At 46.2% G+C, this 24661-nt stretch overlaps 1 pseudogene across 1 annotated transcript in view; it reads left to right on the top strand.

Annotated features, from left to right (window-relative positions):
- Positions 1 to 23142, top strand: part of LOC308577929 (protein CIMAP1C-like) — a 28563-nt pseudogene extending 5421 nt beyond the window's left edge. The window contains exons 3-5 of the transcript in view: positions 4495 to 4605; positions 5226 to 5339; positions 22658 to 23142. The product of the transcript in view is annotated as a protein CIMAP1C-like (transcript). The remainder of the gene's footprint in view (positions 1 to 4494; positions 4606 to 5225; positions 5340 to 22657) is intronic.
- The last annotated feature ends 1519 nt before the right edge of the window (positions 23143 to 24661 follow it).

The raw sequence follows: 24661 nt of genomic DNA, 5'->3' as shown, positions 1-24661 counted from the left end.
GCAGAGTAGATGCATCGGAGGTCTTGTACACATTATATATAGCACGGAGGCGCTGTCTTGCTTGTTTACACTAAGAATTATACCAGGGGGCACCGTAAGTATACTCGTTTCGATTTAATATTTTGGGTGGTAGCCTGAAGAAGGACGTAAGATCAGTCGTATGGTGGTGGAAGCGTTTCAACACTATGCTATACTCGTCTGAGGCAGAGTCTATGTTGGAATGGGGCCCGAGGATTTCTTTTTGAAAGAATTCCTGATACCTTTGAGCCTGGGTCTCCGACCATTTGATTCCTCTTAGTTGGAGAGATTCGTTGGTTACCATCTGGGTCGCATGTCTATGGGCCTCTGACTGCCAGTTCAGGGAGAGCTTGGCTACAAGGGGAAGATGGTCACTAGATTGTACATTCTCGATCTTAAAGGTGGAGATACACTTAAGTATATCACTGGAAACCAGCAGGTAATCGAGAACGCTGTTTGATTTAACGCTCAGATGAGTGAAATCCCCTGGAATATCAGGGAGGCATGTTCCATTTAGGGGGACCAGATTTAAACGGATGGCCATTTGATAGAGGAGTACTCCAGCCTCGTTAACTCGTTGGTCTTTAGAAGTTCTCCTCATGATATGTTCCAGCTCATAATTATCAAGGTTTGGGGTAACCCACCATTTGGCTTTGGTTAGCGAGTCCCAATTTGCTGCTGTGCGGGCATTAAAATCGCCACCTATTATGGCCGGGGTGTTAGGAAACTTAACATAGCATGAGAGCAAATGCTCTTCTAGCGAGCCCCATTTAGAGCCCAGTTCGGAGGAAGAGCCCCCAGGTGGCAAGTAAGCATTTGTAACTAGAAGTGAGATCTTTTCCCCCGCAATCAGTCCAGTAAGGGCGTAAGGAGGCAAGGCCTGTACTAGAGTAAGTTTAGAATGTAGGTTGAGGGAGATGCCTATTATTAGGCCCCCTTTAGGGCGGCCTCCTTTCAGGGAGGGGCAGGCAGGGAGTTCTAGAAGCTCAAAGCCATTTAGGGAAATTTTCTCTACTTCCCACGATTCTTGGAGCAAGATGATATGAAACAGGTTAATATACTCCAGGAATTCTGGGTCAAGTTTTTTCCCCCTCCAGCCCGCAATGTTCCAGCTGAGGACTGATAGGGGGGAGTTCCTGTTGTGCCCAATTCACTGTCATTTCAGGGAGAGATGTGAGTCCTTTGGAGGCAGGGCAGACCCCGCAAAAAAGTCAGTTATTTTACTTTGCACGGCAGGCACCTGCTGAAGGTACCTAGTCTTGAAGTTGGTAGTGAAGTATTCTGACTGAGGCGACAAAACGGGTCTCCCGCTGGGTAACCCAAGGGTGGACACTTCAGTGGGAAACTCCACAGGATTTGCTGAGACTGCCCCACCGCGAGGGCTGAAGGTCGCCAATGAAACCATTTGATTTATATGTCCGGCCGGGTCTTCAATCAAATCCGGGCCATTTTTTGATGTAGGTGGAGCACTCCCATGACCTGATGCTGGTGAAGGTACAGGGGATGCTTGGCGTACTGGTACCGTTTGTATGTCGGGTCTATGCCGCTCAGGGGAATAAGAGGACTCCAGTTCCGGCATTGATGGATTAGATGGTAAGGAATTGTTTTGGTGGAAGGAACTCTGAGATACACTCCTCAGCGGGGGACTCTTGGAGGGCGAGTCAAAATTTATCAAGAGTTGAGGTGAGAGGCCAACTTGTGGGGCAAGACCTGGGTCTGCCAGGCGTCGGTGGGTTTTGCCCACAAATGGGGGAGACATGGGTTTAGGAGCAGGACTAAGGTGAGGAAGACTTCCTGCTTCCTTAAAACACGACTCCGAAAAGCTGGCAGGGTAGTCCTGAAAAGTGGGCAGAACTTTTCCGTTCTTCTGGACATGTATGAGCTGATGATTAAGTACTTCTAGTCTATCAATTATTTCTTGTTATTCTCTCGTTGGAAGGTCGCCAAAGGTGGCTAAAAGCTCTCTTTCCTCCGGCGGGGTCAGAGAATTACTTGCGCCAGTGGGTTTCTTTAGAGCTCGTGGGGGCGTAGGGTAAATCCAGTTTTGGTGCGGGTGGATATCCTCCGGGAGAGGAGGCTCAATGTCCTGAGGTACTCCCGACCTCTCCGACAGAGTCCGCTCCGTGCCGTGACCGGCAAGTAGAAGGGGGTGGATCATGCTATCCATAAAAACTCTTGTTGGGATGATATCATACCTAGCCAAGAGTGATTTCTGCCTGATGATAGCTGAAGGGATCCTTGGAGAGTAAAACGCAAGCATCACTTTCTGTTGCCTGAGGTGCTGGTTCAAGGGTAATACTGCAATGAGATCACATTGTGAGATTTCTATGTTTAGGAGATTGCTTAGATGCTTTTTAACCCCACTCAGAGTAAGCCACCTTGGTGACCCTGCCCCGATGTTTAGGCAGATTTTCTTAGGTTGTAGGGACAACGCTTGGTGTTTCAGTGCAGGATTTGGTTTATATTTAGGGATCACACTTCTTTTTTTGGTTGAAGGTATGGACCTCTGGCACTTCAATTCCCCTGTGTCTACAGTTGGTTTAAACTTTGACCAGGAGTTATCAATTTTCTGTTCGAGGTTACATAGCTGGGAGGATAGCACATCAATCTTCTTGAATATGCAATTAAGGGTTCTGACCACAAGATGGAGATGTTCATGTTGTTCTTGTCTTGCGCAGTCCTCAGCTCCAGCGTCCTGCACCACCCTCAGTGGGACATACCCTCTTCCTCCAAGCTTGCCGTCCGCAGATTTAATCTGAGGTAAAAATAATTCCTCTGGTGTTGACATTTTTTCTGGAGACGTTAGAGGGTAGAAACGGTTCTGAGTTTTCACCCTATAGCAGAATTCAATGGGGTCACTCCGTTTGCCAGGCACGGGGGGGTCGGTTTTTAATTGTTTGGCTCTTGGGGAGGGCAGAGCCTCGTCACAATCCCTTAGGCGTTTGCCTTGGCCCATCGTTATAAGTCTTTTAAAATAGCGGTGCTTAAAAGGTAGTAAAAAGTGGTAGAAAGGTAGTAAAAAGTGGTAGAAATAAAAACAACAACTGAATGTGAGCTGGCGGAGAGCCAGTAAGTCGAAGGCTGCTTCCAAGGCTGCCGGAGAATACAATTATCTGCTCATTAAAGCTGATTTACGATGCAGGCTTTACAGTTATCAACAATGTGAACTCCTGGCATGGGCTCCAACACCCTGATACAATCTTCAGCAAAAACTTGCAAGGCTGGGAGCCACAACACAGATTTTAAAGAGGATTCGAGATGAACTCCGGCAAATGCGTCTTACCTCATCGCCATCTTGACGCCGCCTCCCATCAGGGTTCCTTTTTTGTTCTTGTGGAAACCCAAGAAGGAAACTGATCTACATTTCTCAGTCACCATCAGAACTTTCTTCCAAGAGTACTGCTAGCATGCGAGACAGTGCATATTTCCTTGTTAATAAATAATAATAAATAATAAACTTTATTTATATCCCGCCCTCCCCAGCCGAAGCTGGGCTCAGGGCAGCTAACAACAATAAAATAATACAACATTCTAAAATCATTTCATTATAAAATTTATTCAAATCAAATTGATGGCAACCATTGGGCTAGAGTTCTGTGAAGATTGCCAAAGGAGGGAGTCAGGCTAATAATATTTTTTTTCTTTTGTTTTCCTTTTCCTGTGGCTGGTATGTCACCACTGCTGTTGTCCTACCAGGGTAACGCTTGTTTAAAGGGGATGAAGGAAGGGGGTTGGGAAAGTACAGGCAGAGCATAGGTGGTTGAGTAAAATGGGAAATCTTCTCTGGCTTGAATTATAGTCCGAGCCACAGAAGAATTCAGGTGCCTTGTAATGCTCACTTCCTATTGCAATGCAAATATCCTGGCCCAAGGCTAGCGAGATTTTACCAGAGGGAGAAGAAAAGTATGTTGTGGGACTTCCATCAGCCCCAGCCAGTCTGGTTCAGTGGTCAGAGATGATGGGAGTTGCAGTGCAGCAACACCTGGAGATCAAACACATCCATTCTTAAGGAAATTAGCCCTGAGTGCTCACTGGAAGGACAGATTGTGAAGCTGAGGCTCCAATACTTTGGCCACCTCATGAGAAGACTCCCTGGAAAAGACCCTGATGTTGGGAAAGATGGAGGGCACAAGGAGAAGGGGACGACGGAGGATGAGATGGTTGGACAGTGTTCTCGAAGCTACAAACATGAGTCTGATCAAACTGCGGGAGGCAGTGGAAGACAGGAGTGCCCAGCATGCTCTGGTCCATGGGGTCACGAAGAGTCGGACACGACTAAACTACTAAACAACAACAACAACACCTAGAGAGCTGTAGCTCCAAAACCCAATATATTATTCAATATATTATTCAACACAATATATTATTCCATTTTGCCCTTTTACCCAGTGTGGCAGCTCATAATCTGCAAATGCTAATGGTTCCGGGTTGTCTTCCCATTATTTTATTCCTCCCCCCCTTGTGGTTCTCTTGCAGGGCCAGGACCTGGGAAGTATGGTAGGTAGCCTCTCACTGGCATTAAGGACCATGACTTCACCAAGTATGCTGAGCCAGCCTACACAATGCGTGTGAAATCCAGTGAAAGATGTAAGATGCTGACAAGTTAGGTTCTGTGTTATTTGGGTTTTCCCAACAGCATTAACTGACCCACAGGGTGAAGCTGGCTAAACAACTGTTAAATTTGCTGGCAAAACATTTGAACAGAGATTGACAACCTGTGTTTTTGGGACTCTCTAATTATCGGGGCCACAGTTGATGGGACCTGGGTGATCCATGATCAAGAGCTGGGTGGCTTTCCAAAGTTTCCATTCCAACTGGATCAATGGCACTGCATGTAGGGGGCTAATGTAGTTGTTTCTTGACTACAACTCCCATCAGCCCCAGTCAGCATGGTCAAGAATGATAGGAGTTGTAGTCCAGCAAGGGCTGGAGGGTCTTATACTGCTGATTATTATGGTTGCACAAAAATCAGGGTTCTCAGTTGTACAGCTGTGGACCTTAGTGGGAAGAGGATGATCTACACTTAAGCCATGTTGAAGGATAACAGGAATGGAGGTGCAGGGGGGCGGAGCTTAACATATTCACTGCTATCTAGCTAGTGGGTGCCTTTAATTGATATCGGATAGGAAGTCAGTCATTGCAACCAAGCTAAATAGCTCAGAATCCACACCATGCCTCATGCAGACAATTCTTCTTTCCTTTGCAAGTGATCTCGATCACGGAGAGTCCTGGGCCCTGCTACTATGTGGACCCAAGCATTTCCCGTCTAGGGATATGGAGACCAGTTTCATTCCGCATGGTGCAAGAGAGAAAGCGGGCATGTAAGTTGAAAGATGAGAGATACTATGATGGTCAAGATGGGGCTGGAGTGGCATCTGTGCAATTTTGTGATGAAAATGTTTCTTTCTCACCTTGTGCAAAGAAGGCTTGTTGGTCAATCCCTGAACATGAAAGAGAGGGAATGAAAAAGAATGAGTGTGAGTGAATGAGCAGGTGTGTTATGCATGAAAATGGATGTGTGGGAGCATTATGTGTGGAGCTGTGGTCTTAAACCACTGAGTCTCTTGGGCTTGCTGAGCAGAAGGTTGGTGGTTCGAATCCCTGAGACAGGGTGAGCTCCTGTTGCTCTGTTCCAGCTTCTGCCAATCTCGCAGCTTGAAAGCATACCTGTGCAAGTGGATAAATAGGTACTGCTCCAGGGGGGAGGTAAACGGCGTTTCCATGCACTCTGGCTTCTATCACAGTGTCCCGGTGCACCAGAATGCTGGCCACATGACCTGAAGTGAGATGAGCGCCACACCGCATAGACGCCTTTGACTATGTATGTAAGGTCCTTTACCTTACATTTACCTTTTACCTGCATGCATGTGGATTTGTGTATGAATGACAGAGAGCAGGGGTAGACTTTGGTAATACGGTTTTCTAAGTGAGGACAAAATTTGGCACTTCCCCCAATATATTTTATTTCCACAGTAATTCCTTTTGGTACAGTTGCTTTTTAATGGGGTTTCTCAGTAGGTACCCACATGAATATAAGTATTAATTATTACTATTATTATTACTATTATTATTGCTACTACCAATATTATTATTACTATTATTATTATTTTATGCCCCCTTGGCTCAGCACCCTGAGCAGGGGAACAGCCTGCACTGCCCTAGATCTGGCACTACAGAGAGAAGCATATGAAAAAGAGACAGGTGGCCTCACCCTCTTTTTTTATCAGCCACACTCACTGTTTGTCCCAGCCCCACTGGTTTGCAGGCCCTGGAAGGTTGACTGCATGGGAGTGTTGTCCATAGGCTGTAAAAGTTTATTCACTCTTTGATAAAAAAAATATTTCTGAGTAGGGGGTTTTCAAGAACCAGACAGGAAAACCAGCTATGTACAGAGACCTTACCTAAGTGGGCTGTTTGATGTGGGAGATTGTCTGGGGTGATATCAAAGTGTAGTTTAAAAGTGTCTGTGACGCCCATCCATCCCTCCATTCATTCCATGTGTGTGTGTGATCCCTATTGCTTTCCAGCTATTGGCCTTGACCGAGTGGGGCTGCTCTGGATAAAGGGGCATTCAAGGAACTGGGGGAAATATAGTTTTCCTGATTGGTGTTCCACCAAGTCAACTGGGTTGAAAAACACTTTTTACCATTAGGGTGTCTAAGTGTCCTACTTTACAGAGGGCAGTCCTCTAGCCAAAGGGTTCTTCCAATAGTAACACCTTGAACCTGGCCTGGTAGCAAATCAGCAGCCAGTGCAGATCTTTGAGCACAGGTGTTATATGCTGACAAGGTCTCACTCCTGCCAGCAATCATGTTGCAGCATTCTGGTCAATCACGCTGGAAGTCTCATCTTCCTGATGCCAAGGGACCATAAGATGTTGAGCATGTGGCTGATGAACGGACAGAAAGGAGAGCCACCAAAAACAGCATAAGGGAAAACAAGAGGGTCATGTTGCTTTAGAGTCATAATCTAGGAAGTAGTCTGGAGGGTACCTATGGAATTAACAGTAAATGACAGTGAATTGCAAGGGAAGATGTCATGGAAGAGATTAATAGCAGTGCACTCTTAACTCCACAGGTGATGAACTTAGTTGGAAAGGCTGCTAGAAGAGGAGATTGGAGGACAATGCCATGATTTTTAAAAGTGGGGGGGATTTTCAGTCAAGGCAAGGAGGATAGTGCCTCTTCCTCCAACATCCTCAAAAGCACAACAGTTTACAAATGATTCAGCTTAAGAACAAATAGAATTCTCAAATTTAGAGAGAGAAAGAGAGAGAGAATATGCAAGGCTTGTCATCTACAAGGAGGAGCAGAGTATTGTAGCAAATACATGGGGAATGCTTTTCCCTTTCGTTTGAGAAACATCAATGGAAGCTTGGGATCTACTAATAGATCAATAAGTGGGGTTTTTTTACTCCTAACATTAGCAAGTAAAACAGCAACTTAAAAAACAAACAAACCCTGCATGGCAGATTGCTCCTTCTCTTTAAGCCTCAATGTTTCTCACCTGTCAGATTTTACATCCATCATTCCTGCCTCCTCCTGTGCTCCTGTAGGATATGATGTATCTGTTACAATATAGAAGCAATGCGGCCACGAGCTGGTAGCTTGAAAGCAAAACATAATGGGAATGTTGGGACTGTTCCGTGGGAAACAGAGGGACAGTCAATTAACAGTGCAGAGAGCACCGGAATTAGCTGAGAGCGTAATATGAGCTGTACAGGAAGTACAGGTGGAGTTTGTCTCTCGGCTGTTGGAGTTTGAAGAGAGCAGTCGTGTTTTTCTGTAACGCTGCAAAGACAGAAATAAAGGCATGTAAATATGTTTCTGTCTATCTCTTTCCCCTGCCGGGGGGGGGGCAGGAAAGAGGGGGGGGGTGTTCTTCTCACGCTGAGAAGGATCGCCTATCACGACCTAGCCTGTATCCTGCTGGGGAATGCAGACAGGGAGGTCATCAGGAGATCAAGCCGGGTGCCTAGAGAGTTGCCAGGTTCTCCTAATAAAGGCTTGATTCCCAACATCTGGTAGCAGAGGATGGTTTTGATCCATGAAAGCAACAAGAGAGGTTGATGGAGCGTACTTCATCCTCTGCAAGGAGATAAGGAAGATATGGTAGCGTGCGGATGGAAGCACCGGAGGAGGTGTTTTTGCTGAGCAACGGAACCCCTAAGGTATGCTAATTTTATGGCTGTGAGAGTGAACGCGAATTGAGACATTCTTCGGTTCACTGAGTGTCTGCTTTTGGATGAAACCAGCACTGAAAGAGAGCCACATATTTCGCATACCTGAGTCTTGATAAGCCTGGAATGTCCAGTTGCTAAGCAACGAAACGTCAGTAAAGTGGAAAGTTACCGGCCAACAACGGAAGAGGGGCTGGGACTGTGAGAGGCTGGTAAACAGCGTTTGTTTTGTCTAATATCTCACTGCTCTTGAAAGGACTTTCAAAACAGCCTGTGTTTAACTGCCAAGTGAGGCAGTAAACAGCCAATAGACTCTTGGAATTTTACAGGCTCGAGAGTGAGAGCTGAGGCTTGGATTCAAAATGGATGCCAAGAAGGGAGGAGGCTTACCTTACCCACCTCCACTGACTAATGACAATTATTCCTCATGGTCTGTAAAGATGAAAGCCCTGCTTCAGAATCAGAGGATTTTTGGGGTGATTGAAAACCCCATCCCTGCTGCACCAACGCCAGGTTGGAATTCACAGAATGTGAGAGCCAGGACGGCCATAATTCTCTGTATCTCAGATGATCAACTCGTGCATATTCAGAATTTGCAATGCGCGCGTGAGATTTGGCAAACGCTGCTGTCAGGGGTTCAGGAGCAGAGGCACAGGAAAGGGAGGAAACAGAGAGCGAGGGGGAGGAATCCGGAGGTAATATGAGTGATGACAGCGGCCCGAGATCTCCGAGTCTTTCCAGTGAGTCGGAAGATTCACAGAAAGGGGCGCCAGTGGTCAGAGCAAGGGGGGCGCCTAGGGGGACACCCCAGGTAGAAGGGACCAGAGGGGACTCAGAGAGCAGCAGTTGGAAATCGGGACCAGCTTCCCCACCAGAGCGCAGTAGGGGGGAGGGGTCCCAGGTATCGGGATCTGGCGGCTCGCCGCAAGCGGGAGGGCAGGAGTTAGGATTGGCCACACCTCCATCGGGGAGCGAGGAAACGGTCAAGAGGAAGGTTGAAGGCTGCGCGCGCGCGCCAAGTTCAAATGCACAGGAAGCCCGCCGCAAGGAGGGAGAAGAGTCGGGGGGGTCAGCGTCAGAAGAGTCCAGGAAGGAAGAGACCACGGGGGGTAGAGGGACCCAGAGGAGAAAGGAAAGACGGAAGAGGTGGAGTAAGGCTAGAGTATTAAGTTGGTGTACAGGAGGCGGAGACTCAGACGGAGCTTCGCCGGTCTAGCTTCTAAGACGTAGAGCTGCGCGCTGCGGCTTGAAAATGGAAACTGTAGCTCAATAAAGAAGTTTGTACAATACTGCCGGCTAGCGTGGTCCTCTGTGAGCTGGGACCTGGAAGCGGCTCTGACAGCTGCGTAGAATACATCAAAGAGATGCTGGTTCTTCAGCGTTGCTGCATTTTGAAAAGCTGACCAATCTAAGGCTAGTGCCAGATGGAGATGTACAAGCGCATCTGACAGAGATGAAATTCTTACGCCAGCAGATGGCGGAATGCAATTTCCCTCTACAGGAAGACATATTCTGCTTCATGATTATTAACAGCCTTAATCGGACTTATGCTGCTGCATCGTGAGTGTCGGAGAAGGCCTCTCCCTCCTCAGGCTCACTCCATCCGGCCTAGGGGGCGGGGCCCAGGCTCACCTTCGCCACAGCTTTAAGAGGCCTCATTGGGGTCTGGGACATCGCTGCTGCTGCATCGGAGTGTCGGAGAAGGCCTCTCCCTCCTCAGGCTCACTCCATCCGGCCTAGGGGGCGGGGCCCAGGCTCACCCCCGTAATAGCTTTAAGGACACTGGTGCTGCTGCAGCAAATGTTGAAGATGTTTATATATATTTTAAGGTGTTTTAAAGGTGTTTTTATTGTTTACTTTGTTGTACCACCGTGAATGGTGGTTTTTATCTATGTATTTTTGTTTGTTCCGTCTTGTTTTGTTTTTGGGGTTGGACATCGAGTGGGGTGGGGATTGGTTTTGTTTGGGCACAATTGTTTTGGTTGTTTTGTTTTCCAATTTGTAAATGGAGGTTAGTATGAGGCTTGGGATTGCTACCGTGGAGGGGCGAGGGAGGTATGGAGGTGGGGGCAGATGTTATAGGCGAAGGGGATTGAGATACGGATATGCTCGTACCCCTTCCAATCTGCGCCCCATCCCGAGGGACGAGGGTAGGGTGAGCAAGGATTACTCACTTCCTTCACTGGTGTTGTGCAATGCCAGGTCTATAGGCAACAAAACCGCTACCCTGCGAGATTTCTTTACCTCGCAGGGGGTTGACCTGGCTTGTGTGATGGAGACCTGGGTGCGCGAAGGGGTAACTGTTACCTTACGAGAGATGGCGCCCCCGGGTTTCTCCGTCCTCCACCAGTCACGGACTGTGGGCCGGGGGGGAGGGGTGGCAGTATTAATCCGGGAAGATTGTTCTTTCAGGGCTCTACCATCGCCATTGATCCCTGGCATTGAATGTGTTGGCCTAGTGTGGGGCTCCGAGGAGAGCTTGGCTGTCTGGCTGGTGTACCGGCCACCTAGCGTACCAGCAGCCACCCTGTCAGGCCTGTTGGAGGCGGTGGCCGGCTGGGCCTTGGAGTTCCCTAACCTATTGGTATTGGGAGACTTCAACTTCCACGCTGATGCCACTCCCTCCTCACAGGCTCTGGACCTGGTGTCTTCCATGGCGACACTAGGGCTCTCCCAGTTTGTTTCGGGCCCCACACATCAAGCAGGCCACACGCTGGATTTGATCTTTGGCGCCGGTATAGATGTGATCATGTCTCCTTCGATGAAGGTGCCATGGTCTGATCACTATGCTCTGAAAGCCAGGATTGATGTTCCACCCCCACCCTGCTTAGGTGGCGAGCCGATTTGGGCTCGCCCGCAGAGGCTGATGGACCCTGATAGATTCCGTCAAGCCTTGCGGGACCTTTCTCCCCCTGGCGACTCATTGACTGAGCTTGTTGAGGGCTGGAATACCCAGCTCCTGGCAGCCATCGATGAGATTGCACCTAAGCGCCCTCTACGACCCCGCAGAAACCGGGCTCCCTGGTTTACCGAGGAGCTTCGGAAAATGAAGCGGGACCTCAGACGGCTAGAGCGAGTATGGCGGGGTGCCCGTGACGGAGCCTCAAGAACATCTTATAGGGTTTTTATGAAAACCTATGAGATGGCAGTGAAGGCCGCTAAGACGTCTTACTTCTCGGCTTGCATTGCATCCGCTAGCTCTCGCCCGGCGCAATTATTTAGTATAATTCGGTCTTTAACATCCCTTGAAGGACAGCCAAATTTAAATAACAATCTGACACACAGCTGTGAGGCATTTGCGAGCTTTTTTGCGGAGAAGGTCCTGTTGCTCCGCCATGACCTCCCTGCCAATTTGGATACAATAAAGGAACTGGAGGCCCCTCGACTGTCCTCGGGTCCAGTATTGGACCACTTTGACCGGATATCTCCAGCCGATGTGGACAGATTCCTCCAAGCTGGAAAGCCCACCACCTGTCCTCTTGACCCGTGCCCGTCATGGCTGATTAGAGCGTGTCCAGACGAGGTGCGGGCCCCCCTGGGGGATATCATCAATTTGTCCCTTGGCACCGGGATATTCCCAGGGGAACTGAAGGAGGCGGTGGTGCGTCCGCTCTTAAAGAAAACATCATTAGATCCCTCAAATCTATCCAATTACCGCCCGGTCTCGAATCTTCCATTCCTGGGTAAGGTGATTGAGAGAGCGGTTGCTGAACAGCTTGGTAGGTTTCTGGATGAAACATCTGCTTTGGATCCATTCCAGTCCGGCTTCCGCCCTGGTCATGGGACCAAGACGGCTCTGGTCGCCCTAACAGATGATCTCTGCAGGCAGCTGGATCGAGGCGGGTCGGGGCTGCTGATTCTTCTAGATCTGTCAGCAGCCTTTGACATGGTCGATCACGAACTCCTGGACCACCGCCTTGCCGACGTGGGGATCCAGGGCACAGTCCTTCAATGGCTGCACTCGTTTCTCTCTGGTCGGGGACAGAGGGTGGCGCTTGGGGGGGAATTGTCATCGCGCCACTCCTTGGTGTGTGGAGTGCCTCAGGGTGCAATTCTCTCCCCTGAAGCGTCAGGCAAAAGTCGTACCAAGTCCCAGGTGAAACCTGCAAAAGACTTCCGGTCAGCACCAGCGACAAATGGCGGATTCCCTCTGAGCTCCGGAGGGAATCGGCTCCACGGGGACAGGGTCTGACCGCTGCGGCGAAGCGGGACCCGAAGAAATCTCAGGCGGGGAAGCCTGAGAACTTGGAGACTCGACGGGCTCCGTTTGCGCCCCCCTTTTTAAAGGCTCCGGAACGGAAAGGGGGTGTGTGGCGCGGAGAGCGCTGATTTCTTTCTGGACAATTGGAAGCTAAAGCAACTACCCGTGAGTAGGAGTAAGCAAGTAATTGGAAGAAAAATTTAGTTAATTTGGCACCGAAACGGGAAAGGCACAAACAGGAAGTCTGCCTCTTCCAACTTGTAAATAGATTAAAGTAAAGAGACTGTAAAGCTGTAACCCTGAAAGACGACTTTTAAAGGTCAAATCCAGCACCAAAAAAGACGACTCCCCTCCGGTTTGCAGGAGTGGAGGGGGGAGAACCGAGCATTATTTTACCTGCAAGAAAAGAGGGTGTAAATATATTTCTGCTGTCTCGGAAAACTGGGAACGGACTGCCTATGACAGGGAAGGTCGACCAGTGGGAAGAATTGTCTGCATGTTAAGGGTAAAGAATATTGACACTTTGAGAAAGATACAGTGTTTATAGATCTGCCTTTGACTATAAAGTAACTTTTTAGAGACACTGAAACTTTTCTAAAAGCATTGAAACTCTGGCTTTTGAGGGATATTGGAACTTTTAAGAACTATACTTGTTTTTAACAGTTGCATAGTGAAGTTGGAAGGGTGTCCCCCTAGAGGAGACTACGTTGTAACAACTATTTTGTCATCAAGTTACCAAGCTCTGGAAAATTACTTTGCAAAACAAACTCACCAAGCGTGTGACTGACCTTGGGCTTGTTATGGCAGATGGGAAAGGGAAGATAGAGCTGGTGAGTGGCATACAGGATAAAACTACCAGATCCGGCAGACAATACAAGACTGATATTACTTTTCAGAGAAGGGCCTCAACATCTGGAGCGGCAGGCACAGTAGGAGCTGCTGCTTCGCAAGTAAAATCAAAAGCTATGTCATCTGAAGAGCTATTGGCTCAGGCACTTGGCAAAATTGATGCATCTTTGGAAAAATTAGCCAAACAGGTTGCAGAGACAAATAAACAAGTAGCTGGGGCCTCAGCAAAAATAGATTTGAACACTCCAAGTATTAATGAACTGGGGAACAAGGTGAACTCCAATACACAGTCCATTGAAAAACTATTAGAGGAATCAGCCTCGACTCGACAGATTGCAGAGGAAGCTAAGGATATTGCAACTGCTGTTCAAGAGAAGATACCACCGGTATATAAGAAATTAGAGGATCACGACCTGACACTCTCTATGATTGAATTACAAAGAAAGGAGAGAAACCTAAGAATTAGAGCAGTACCTGAAAGTGAGAAAGACAACTTGATAGACTTCCTTACAAAGGAATTCACAGACTTTTGGCAACAAGACCTGGGGAAAGATGAATTCAAATGGTGAGTGCATTTAGACTCAGCAAAAGACAAGGAAAGAACAGAGCAAGAGATTGTTTGATCACCTTAAGAACAAAAGAAGAAAGAGATAAAATCTTGAATCTGCACTACCAAAGAACCTTGGAAATTGAAGACTCATTTGTTGAGTCCTTCAAGGATATACCTAAACACATTTTGGATATAAGGGCTTATTATAAAGATCTTGTCGGCCTACTTAGAAGAAATAAAATACTCTTCAGGTGGGAATTTCCCCAAGGTTTATCTTTTAAATACAAAGGAAGGAAAATAAGAATAAGGACAGTGAATGATACAGACAAGTTTCTGAAAGATCACGAGGAGGACTTACAGAAGGAAGTGGAATCAGGAGAGGAGCTGACTGCATCAGGAAAAGGAATTCTAGACATAGCAAACTTGTCATTTGGATTCCCGGGCCCAGGGAAAGACACACCACCGACAGAAGAACAACAACAACTCGGTGCAGTTGGAGGGAAAGCTAAGTAACTTACCATGGCTCTGCAACTTTTAACCTGGAATTGTAATGGACTGAATTCCCCTCGGAAGAGGAAATCTGTTTTTCATGTATTAAGGAAAGAACAATTGGACTTGATTTGTTTAAAAGAAACACATGTAATGAGGCTACACAGGAAAATGCTTATTAATAAGAGATTGGGACAAGAATTTATTTCGTATGACAAAGTTAAAAAGAGAGGCTTGGTGATATATGCAAAGGAGAAATTGCTACCAAAATTTCATAGAATCATAGAGTTGGAAGAGACCACAAGGGCCATTGAGTCCAACCCCCTGCCAAGCAGGAAACACCATCAGAGCACTCCTGACATATGGTTGTCAAGCCTCTGCTTAAAGACCTCCAAAGTAGGAGACTCCACCACACTCCTTGGCAGCAAATTCCACTGTCGAACAGCTCTTACTGTCAGGAAGTTCTTCCTAATGTTTAGGTGGAATCTTCTTTCTTGTAGTTTGGATCCATTGCTACGTGTCCGCTTCTCTGGAGCAGCAGAAAACAACCTTTCTCCCTCCTCTATGTGACATCCTTTTATATATTTGAACATGGCTATCATATCACCCCTTAACCTCCTCTTCTCCAGGCTAAACATGCCCAGCTCCCTTAGCCGTTCCTCATAAGGCATCATTTCCAGGCCTTTGACCATTTTGGTTGCCCTCCTCTGGACACGTTCCAGTTTGTCAGTGTCCTTCTTGAACTGTGGTGCCCAGAACTGGACACAGTACTCCAGGTGAGGTCTGACCAGAGCAGAATACAGTGGCACTATTACTTCCCTTGATCTAGATGCTATACTCCTATTGATGCAGCCCAGAATTGCATTGGCTTTTTTAGCTGCCGCGTCACACTGTTGGCTCATGTCAAGTTTGTGGTCAACCAAGACTCCTAGATCCTTTTCACATGTACTGCTCTCAAGCCAGGTGTCCCCCATCTTGTATTTGTGCCTCTCATTTTTTTTTGCCCAAGTGCAATACTTTACATTTCTCCCTGTTAAAGTTCATCTTGTTTGTTTTGGCCCAGTTCTCTAATCTGTCAAGGTCGTTTTGAAGTGTGATCCTGTCCTCTGGGGTGTTAGCCACCCCTCCCAGTTTGGTGTCATCTGCAAATTTGATCAGGATGCCCTTGAGTCCATCATCCAAGTCGTTGATAAAGATGTTGAATAAGACCGGGCCCAAGACAGAACCCTGTGGCACCCCACTAGTCACTCTTCTCCAGGATGAAGAGGAACCACTTATACCGAAAACAGAGACTGAAAAGACTCAACTTAAGAACTACCGTCCCATATCCTTATTAAATGTGGATTACAAAATTTTTGCTGATATTTTGGCTAAGAGGCTGAAAAAAGTACTGATTGAAGAGATTCATAAGGACCAAGCGGGTTTTCTGCCGGGAAGACATTTATCTGATAATCTGAGGAACGTAATTGACATTTTGGAAAAGTTAGAAGTGAATATAAACACTAAAGCAGTTTTGATATTCGTGGGTGCAGAGAAAGCCTTTGATAATATATCTTGGAGTTTTATGAAAAAGAACTTGCAGGGTATGGGGGTAGGCCAAGGTTTTGAAAATGGTATAGGTGCAATATATTCTGAACAAAAGGCTAAATTAATTGTAAATAATGTGGTTACGGAACAATTTAAGATAGAAAAAGGAACACGACAGGGGTGCCCAATTTCCCCATTGCTTTTTATATCGGTCCTGGAGGTTCTGCTCAATATGATCAGAAGAGACCGGCAGGTTAAAGGTATACAGGTCGGAGCTAAACAATATAAATTGAGAGCATTTGCAGGTAACCTAGTTTTGACGTTACAGGAGCCAGAGTCTAGTACCAAAAGAGTATTAGAATTAATTCAAGAGTTTGGTCAGGTGGCAGGATTTAAATTGAACAAATTAAAAACTAAGGTTTTGGAGAAAAACTTAACATCATTGGAAAGAGAGAAGTTCCAGAATGAAACAGGTTTGACTGTGGTTAAGAAAGTGAAATACTTGGGGATTAATATGACAGCTAAAAATGGAAATTTGTTTAAAGATAACTATGAAAAATGCTGGACGGAAGTTAAAAAAGATTTAGAAATTTGGTCAAACTTGAAGCTTTCCTTGTTAGGTCGAATTGCTGTTATAAAGATGAATGTATTGCCAAGAATGTTATTTTTGTTTCAATCATTGCAAATTTTGGACAAAATGGACTGTTTCAAGAAGTGGCAGAGAGACATTTCTAGATTTGTCTGGCAGGGCAAGAAGCCCAGAATAAAATTTAAAATATTAACTGATGCAAAGGATAGAGGTGGATTTGCCCTGCCAGACTTTAAACTCTACTATGAATCAGCGGCATTTTGCTGGCTGAAAGAATGGCTGCTTCTTGAGAACACAGACATTTTGGATTTAGAAGGTTTTAATAACGTTTTTGGGTGGCATGCATACTTGTGGTATGACAAGGTTAAAGCACATAAAGCATTTAAAAATCATATTGTCAGAAGAGCATTGTTTAATGTCTGGATAAGATATAAAGATTTACTTGAAAATAAAACCCCAAGGTGGTTGTCACCGATGGAAGCAAAGGCCCAGAAAAAGCTCAATATGGAGGCCAAATGGCCGAAATATTGGGAAATTTCGGAACAAGAAGGAGATAAACTGAAATTACAGAGTTTCGAGAAATTAAAAAGTAAAGTGAGAGATTGGCTCCATTATTATCAGATAATGGAGGCCTACAATTTGGATAAAAAAGTTGGCTTCCAGGTGGGAAATACTAAACTGGAAACAGAACTGTTAGAACCCAAAACCAAGATTTTTGTCAAAAATGTATAACTTGCTGTTGAAATGGAATACTCAGGATGAAACGGTTAAATCTGTCATGATTAAATGGGCACAAGATGTTGGACATAATATTAATTTTGCTGACTGGGAACAGTTGTGGACCACCGGAATGAAATTTACGGCATGTAATGTCTTAAGAGAAAATATTATGAAAATGATTTACAGGTGGTACATGACCCCAGTCAAGCTCGCAAAAATCTATCTATCATTTGCCCGATAACAAATGTGGGAAATGTAAAGAAATGGAAGGTACATTCTTTCACCTTTGGTGGACGTGCCCAAAGATTAAGGCTTTCTGGGAGATGATATATAATGAACTGAAAAAGGTATTTAAGTATACCTTCCTGAAAAAAACAGAGGCCTTTCTCCTGGCCAATTGGTGCCAAAGAAGGACAGAACTTTTTTTATGTATGCAACGACAGCAGCAAGAATACTTATTGCAAAGTATTAGAAGACGCAAGATTTGCCCACTTTGGGAGAATGGCAGATGAAGCTGATTGACTGTATGGGACTGGCAGAAATGGCTGGCAGAATCCGTGACCAGGGAGAAGAGTCGGCAGAGGAAGATTGGGAAAAATTTAAGGACTATTTACAAAAATATTGCAAAATTAAGGAATGTTTTAGTATTGCTGTCCATGAGATCTCACCCAGCACTTCCCTAAGTTTTATGAAGTCGGCTTTCTTAAAGTCAAGAAATTGAGTCCTAGTATGCTTGGCTGCTCCTTTCCGCTGTATAGTAAACTTCAGAAGAGCATGATCACTCGCGCCTAATGATCCATCCACATCTACCCCACTAACCAGGTCATCAACATTGGTTAGGACCAGATCTAAAATGGCTGTTCCTCTTGTTGCTTCTCCCACTTTCTGGACAATGAAGTTGTCTGCAAGGCCAGTGAGGAATCTGTTTGACCTTATGCTCTTGGCTGAGTTTGACGTCCAACAAATATCCGGGTAATTGAAGTCCCCCATTACTACTATCTCCCTTCCTTTTGCATGCTTGGCCATCTGTTCCAGGAAGGCATCATCTATGTCCTCCGTTTGGCTTGGGGATCTATAGTAAACTCCCACAATGAGGTCTCTGTTATTCTTCTCTCCCTTAATTTTGACCCAAATGCTCTCACTTTGGCTTTGAGGATCTAAATCTTGGATCTCTTCACAGGTATACACATCCCTGACATATAACGCCACTCCTCCTCCTTTCTTGTCTGGTCTGTTTCTCTGAAATAGATTGTATCCCCCCATTATTACATTCCAATCGTGGGTAGTGTGCAGACTTGCAAGTTTCACAGTCCCTTCTCCTGCAATTTGCAACGTCCTTCCATCAGCCAGGTGGATCTCACCTTCCTGAGGCTTGAAGGAGATAAAGAGATGGCGATCCTTCGAAATGTGGCGCGTACAGCCTGAATCAACAACAAAGCTGCCTTTGGCTGTTGGAGCAGTCCTTACAGCAAGCAAACCCTTGTTTTCCACTGGTGTGGGCTTTTGCAGCTTGCCCCCCTGTTTCTGGTCAGCAGACGTGCCTTTAGCCTTTGGTGAAGCTGAGCCAGCAAACAACGCTTTGTTTTTCCCTTGCGCGGGCTCTTCACCCTCCCTCTGCTCCTGGCCATCTGCAGGCGGCTGCCTGTGTTTACCTTTGCCTTTCCGGCCTCTGCAAAGGCGATGGCCTTGGTTCTCACGAGAACCAGAGCTCTCAGCTGCCGACTCCTTGGCTCCCCCTGGAGGCTGGAATGCTGCCTGGGATGACGTGACGGTCAGCTCCCCCTGCAGCTTGCAACCGGTGCCCTCAGCATCCCTACATTCATTCGCATTCTGGGAAACAGCTAGGACCTCCGATGCAGTCAAACTCTGGGCTGGGATTATTGGCTTGTGAGCTTTCATCAAAGCAGTCCACATCCCACGTGCAGTGGTGTTGCCAGCCAGCGTCTTAATTTCCTCAAGAGATACGGATAGGACTATTACGTCTATCGCTTTCGAATCATGCGATTTCCATCTCTCTGTCAGAGGAACCGGAGGGGGCTCAGAAACGACATGCCACACCCCAAACTGACGCAGCAAACTCTCACACCATTTTGCCCAGGTTTCATAATTCTGCCCATCCAACTTAGGGCATTCAGCATTTGCCTTTGGGCACTGAGTGGCCTCTGAAGCTTCAAAAGCGTGGAAAAACTCCATTCCAGCTTTTACAATTAGCCGTGAGTCTATTTTAACTCGAGAGACTCCTTATCTTGGCAGCCATTAATCACGAAGCCTTTTTGGCTCAGCTCGCAGGCCAATTAGGCCTTGCCGGAGATCAAAGGCTCCTTGCGAGGTAAAACAGAAAAGCGTCCCTTTCCTTTCGCTTTTCCCCCAACATACCTCAAACGCAGTCTGTTGCAGCTTTACTCTCCTGTAGGTGCTATGAATCTGGGCCCGAAACCTTGTTGTTGGGAAACTGCCAGGGAGATAACGTCCATCACGGCCCCCAAGCCGGAGTTCGGAGATTCCATCGGCCTCCCGTAGTCACGCAGATCCAACAGTTAGGGGCACAAAGCCTTTGGAATTCCTAGCCACATTCCAGGGCTTGGTGCACCCTCTTTCAGCAGAAAGCACAGTCAAAAGCTTGCACCGCAGAAGAGCAGAAGAGCATTTTTACAGACTTTATGCTTTTCTGCTCTTCTGCGGTGCAAGCTTTTGACTGTGCTTTCTGCTGAAAGAGGGTGCACCAGCCTAGGAATGCAGCCTGAATTTCCAAAGGCTTTTGTGCCCCTAACTGTTGGATCTGCGTGACTACGGGAGGCCGATGGACGTCCAGAACTCCGGCTTGGGGGCTCATGATGGACACTAATGGATCCAACAGTTAGGGGCACAAAGCCTTTGGAATTCCTAGCCACATTCCAGGGCTTGGTGCACCCTCTTTCAGCAGAAAGCACAGTCAAAAGCTTGCACCGCAGAAGAGCAGAAGAGCATTTTTACAGACTTTATTTAGAACATGAACAGAACAAAAGAAAACACGTCCATTCTCAGTCAGCGTCTCTGACCATCTGACAAAAACGAAAGGAATATCTGAACAAAAACATCCTGTGATCAGGACATGCGCAGACTCTGTGACTCCCCAAAGCCTGCTCCCTTTAAGGTGGAACGGAAATATCCTAACATCCTGCACATTCTCTGAGGACTGACTTTGCTCCTCGTCTTCATATACCTGATCGACTGTAATGAGGGAGAGATCCTCAAATGGAGTCTGCTCTTCGTCTTCCATGCTAGGGGAGAGGACCTCAAAGTGATTGTGTATTTCTAAACAATCAGAGTGAACCCTGGGCCTCCTACTTCTTTGAGTCACGTTTCTCCATATATCTGGCTCCTGTGTTGGTGAACTAGCCTCCTTCTCAGGGGGAGTCCCCTGTCTCCTCCTTGGTGGAGACGGTGTGCTCTGTTGCTTCCAAGAAGAGCTCCAGCTCTCTAATTCTTTGGAGCGTAGCTACATGTTCCTCCAGTTGCTGGACTTTGTCTTTTAAAAGGGCAATCAACATGCAATTACTGCAGGTAAAGCTGCCTGCAACCTTTGGCAAGATGGCAAACATTGCGCAGGAATTGCAGGCGACTGCAGCTGTTCCCTCCCCTTCCATCTTGAGATCGTGTCGTTGGGGGTGGCTACAGAGGTCCTCCATCATAAAAAGCTTGAAGACAGGACAAATAACTCCCCCCCCAAAAAAAAGTCCAGAAGACGACGCAAGTAATCAAAGCTTTTCAGCGAGTGTATGCTGATGTGATTGGTCCTCTAGCACCATCTAGAGGCAATGCAAGATATTATCTTGTGTGTGTGGATTATTTCTCTCATTATGTGTGGGTATATATATTGCAGAAACCACAAGAAGCCTTAGAAAGGTTTAAAGAATTTTGTGACAAGGTTAAGAATGTTCATAATGCTAACATTGATTGTCTTTTCACAGATGAAAAGCCAGTTTTTCTTTTACAGGATTTTCAGGATTTCCTGGATAAGAAAGGGATAAGGCACAAGACACAAGACTGCTGTTTCTGCAGAAGCATGGAACAGAAGTGTCTGTGTGCAAGTGAACAAAGAATTGTAAAATGGCATGAAGGCACAATTGCTGAGTTCACATTTGCCACATGAGTATTGGGCGGAGTCGATATTGTGTTATTGTTAGTCTTGATTGAGAAAGGTTTCAAAAGATTTGGGAAGTTCTCCTTTTGAGAAGCTGTTCCGTAGAAAACCTTGTGTTGCCCATTTTAAGGTTTTTGGGTCTCATGTGAAGACAGAAGCTCCAGGTGGAGTAAAGAATGCTAGAGGCATTTTTGTGGGTTATGAAAAGGGTCTCTACAGAGTAATTTTGTCTGAATCTGGTCAGGTGATTCTCAAAAAATTTCTAGAGAGTGCTCCTGAACAGGAGAGAGTAATTGTTCACACATTTCCCACTGAGGACAATTCAGATGTTGATGATGATTTTACTGATTACAGTGGTACTCAGAGTGACAGTGATAGCTCAAAGAGCTCAGTTGACACAGTCATTGAGAGGAAATCTCACACAATGGCTAGACCTTCACAAATGAAGGATGAACCACTGTTTACTATTGGAACTGGTTCTCCAAAGAGTCCTGAGACTGAACCAGTGAGCAAAGAGGATCAGCACCTCATACGTAGGTCTGAGAGAGTTACAAAGGGTGTACCACCCAAGAGGTATTCAAAAGAGTTTGCTAACTTAGCTGTTGCGTGTGTTACTATTGTTGACAAGTCAAGACAGGTTGAAGCTGTGTCTAAGTCAGAGACAAAGACACAACAGGGAGTTGCTAAGTGTAACACTACATTCCCTAGCCAAGGTCATGCAGATGCACTCATTCCTTGGAAGTCAGACTACCAGAGAGGTACACTGGGGAAACCAGTGGCGGGTAGTTCCAAGGGTGGAACTGAAACAACAGGGGAGTGTTATATGTATAACAACTGTTTGTTTTCTTCTCTGGATCACGCTTTGCTCGCAGCGCACATTGATTCATATGGGGGAGTATGTTACGATATAGAAGCAATGCGGCCGCGAGCTGGTAGCTTGAAAGCAAAACATAATGGGAATGTTGGGACTGTTCCATGGGAAACAGAGGGACAGTCAATTCACAGTGCAGAGGGCGCCGGAATTAGCTGAGAGTGTAATATGAGCTGTACAGGAAGTACAGGTGGAGTTTGTCTCTCGGCTGTTGGAGTTTGAAGAGAGCAGTCGTGTTTTTCTGTAACGCTGCAAAGACAGAAATAAAGGCATGTAAATACGTTTCTGTCTATCTCTTTCCCCTGCCGGGGGGGGGGCAGGAAAGAGGGGTGTGTTCTTCTCACGCTGAGAAGGATCGCCTATCGCGACCTAGCAATGCAGACAGGGAGGTCATCAGGAGATCAAGCCAGGTGCCTGGAGAGTTGCCAGTTTCTCCTGATAAAGGCTTGATTCCCAACAGTATCCACAGGTTTATCCACATGCTCGACAGTGGGGAGCACCAAGTGGGGGGTGTCACCTCCTATCTGCTCTTGGCTTGCAGTTATATCTTGTACGCCTGCCCCAAATGAGTACTACGTGGAGAAGATACACCCACTTGAAGAGTCGAATGCACCAGCGTACACTATGGGCCTTCGAACGCACTACTGGGTGAGCAGCCCAAACCCAGCACCCAACCAATACACCCTTCCACAGACACTGGGTCCAAAGCTGCCTGTCAAACCTGCAGCTCCCTGCCTCTCAATGGCATCCAGTGCCTCTGTGTGGGGCTATGCTAAAGACCTGGTGAGAGGGCCTGGCCCGGCAATGAATACCATACCTGAACCAGATGTTTACCTGTGCCACCAGCCATCCTACAGCATCTCCCAAAGGTTTGCTTCCTCCAGCAAGAACTATACACCAGGACCCCCTGACTACAATGCGGAGCTGGTCACCACCGACAAACCCAGAGCCCCACAGTTCAGTCTTGGGATTCGTCACTCTGAGTATTCTCATGGCACACCTCCAGTTTGTTTACTCAAAGAGTGAGGGTGGACTCACAGGCCACAGAGGTGACTTGCCCCTTTGGGTAGACCCACCTCCAAATAATTCCATTGTGACACAGTGTCAGGAAGCAGGTGTAAATAGCTTGTTTCAGAGGGAGAGATTCTGATGAACTTTGAACACGTTTGGGCTATGCCAGGGTCAGGTAATTGGGGAGGGGGACTAGATAGCCCTCCTTGGTGAGACAGGGGGTCTGCCTTGGTTCTTGGCAAAATCCTTTCTCTATCCTTCCTCCTTCCAGTGTGCATTACTAGTGAAGTGTTTCTCACCCCACCACTTAATTCGCTTTCTGTTACAGAAGATTATTGGGAAGAAGGCTAAAATGCTCTTTTTGCTCATATAAGAAATAGTTTTATAATTTTATAAGTATTACCTTTTTTTTTTACAAAGCTCCATAAATATTTATTTTCCTTGCTACTATTCTATTTACACTGAGAATGAAATGCAAAATGAGAGAGCTGTTTTTAATATTGTGTTTTACCAGTGTATATTGAAGAGCCTTCCAAAGAGTGAATTTATAGGGCAGTCTATGTAACTTGTTTACATGTTACTTGCTTTGCGTAAGTAAGTAAATAAATAAATCCAATTTAGATCGCAGTTTTGGATTTTGTCAGCTTGGGATGACTAATGTACCTTCTAACATGCCTATCATCAAACCACATTCATTATGCTCTCAATTGATAAATGTAGGCTACATTGATTATGTTTATGAGCTCTGTGCATCCCTTCCCCCTCCATACCCAGGTGATTCAATGTATGAAAGGGAGAGTGAGACTGGGCTGCTTGGGTATCGTTTTCTATCCTAACCTCTTATTTGTTGCATGCAGCACCATTTCTGTTCTGCTACAGTTTGTCTCCTGCCAGCAAATATGTTATTTGTCTTGTCTGCTGGTGGTGAAATTATGGCACTTCACATCAGTCTCAAGGTTGAGGGTGCCTCTTGCCCACAACACATACACAGAATTTCCTCTAAGAGAAATGCTGGTTCTTAGCTCTCTCCTCCTAATCTAGATGAGCACCACAAGCCAAAAACCACTTTCTTGGGAAGAAGACTCACTGAACTCACTCACTTCACAATAAGAATGCGTAAGAACCAGGCTCTAAACTGCCTTTTTTCAATGTATTATTTATCCTGTAACAGGAATGTTTTCCCACTATTCTATTCTTCTATAAACCAGATGGGAACTAAGCTGCTCTTGCTCCATGTATCATTTTTACAGCACTTCCAGCCAACTGTATCCAACCTCTTTGCAAGTGCATGAGTGAAATATTATTATTAATATTAATAATTCAATTTTTTTATAATCTTTTAGCAAAAGATTTCAGGGTGGTGTACAACATTAGGAACACATTACAAAACATCAATGAGCAGGGCAGCAGTTGAAGAAGGAGCAAAAAGGGTTTTCTTTTGTGTGTGTGTGTGTTTCTTTGTGGCTGATTAGCTGTTCTCCCTTTGCAAAGGTCAGAGGGGGCAGGGTTTCTGTTGAGGCAGGGGATTAGCTGT

This window comes from Podarcis bocagei (genome assembly GCF_964188305.1).
Source record: "Podarcis bocagei genome assembly, chromosome: W".
Lineage (NCBI taxonomy): Eukaryota > Metazoa > Chordata > Lepidosauria > Squamata > Lacertidae > Podarcis > Podarcis bocagei.
This window is presented reverse-complemented; position numbering and strand designations above follow the sequence as displayed.